Here is a 1,418-nt window from a genome sequence, read left to right on the forward strand (position 1 = left end):
GTAGTGGGGGAGCATCATAGCCATATGTTGAGAGGAATTCTTAGGGGTTTGAATAATTCACCTTTGGAAACATGGGTGTTTTGCTCAACATCCTTAAACAAACCTTATTCAGGGTCCTTTTGAGCGGGATGGGCTACCCGACCTGAAGAAAATTCTAACTGGGCCCCATCTGCGAGGTCATGCACTGTTTATCTTGATATGAGATCACCATGTCGCGCATGTATGGTTGTGATGCATGTGCCTGGTGTACCCTTATCAGACGGGTAGTCATGATGGGTATATTGGGCTTCGTATATTTTACCCCAGTGTCACTTTGATGGCACTGCTCTCTCACTCAATAATAATAATAATAATAATCCTTTCTATCATAGGCACAAGGCCTGAAATTTTAGGGGAGGAGACTAGTTGATTACATTGGCTCCCAGAATTTCACTGGTACTTAATTTATTGACTCCAAAAGGCTGAAAGGCAAAGTTGACCTCGGCAGGAATTGAACTCAAAACGTAGCAACAGGTGAAATACTACTAAGCATTTCATCCAGCGTGTTAACAATACTGCCATCCTGCCACTTTTTAATAATGATTTCACATTAGCAATTTCAGGGGAGCAGGTAAGATGATTACATCGACCCCAGCACTCAACAGCTACTGAAAGGGTGAAAGGCAAAAATTGACCACAGCAGAATTTGAACCCAGAATGTTAAGACAGGTGAACTACCACCTCGCATTTTGTCTGGCACAGTAATGATTCTGCCAGCTTGCTGCCTGTTCAAATTTTCTCATGGAGTTAAAACAAAAGAGGATGATAATTCCTTAGAAAGACAGGACCTCACAGCCCTACACTGATCATGTTATGATGATCATGCTAGTGGTGGTTTCATGATAGTTGTGATGGTGGTGGTGGTGGTGGTGGTGTTGGTGACAGTGGTGGTGTAGGTGCTGTTGGTGGTGCTCTTGGAGGTGTTGGTAAAGGTGGTTTTGGTGGTAATATGATGTTAGTATTAGTGGTGGAGGACATGATACTAGTGTTATGATGGTTGTGTTGTGATGATGATGATTACATTGGTGGTGATGGTGTTGGTGTTAATTGTGTTGTCTTGTTGCAGTTAGATGATAATGATAATGATGATGATGATAATGATGACAGCAACAGGCACAATGATGGCAATGATGATGATGATGATGACGATAAAGATGATGACAATGAATTATTAAGATAAACTGCTGCTCTATTGCGGGTTGTTCTGGTGTGTACCAGGGATAGACAAGGCCTTTAATTTTTGGTACTGTTAACTGAATGTCACGGTATGTCCAAATATAGATAACATTTGGGAGAAGGGGAAGATATGAAGAAAATCAAATACACGAGCACACACAAACATGAGCAGCTTATATATGCATATGTAAATGAAAACACAC

At 41.3% G+C, this 1,418-nt stretch overlaps 1 protein-coding gene across 1 annotated transcript in view; it reads right to left on the bottom strand.

Annotated features, from left to right (window-relative positions):
* LOC106879533 (TBC1 domain family member 1) overlaps positions 1 to 1,418 on the bottom strand; it is a 196,887-nt gene that overhangs the window by 158,138 nt on the left and 37,331 nt on the right. The window lies entirely within an intron of this gene.

The sequence above is a fragment of the Octopus bimaculoides genome, chromosome 7 (genome assembly GCF_001194135.2).
Source record: "Octopus bimaculoides isolate UCB-OBI-ISO-001 chromosome 7, ASM119413v2, whole genome shotgun sequence".
NCBI lineage: Eukaryota > Metazoa > Mollusca > Cephalopoda > Octopoda > Octopodidae > Octopus > Octopus bimaculoides.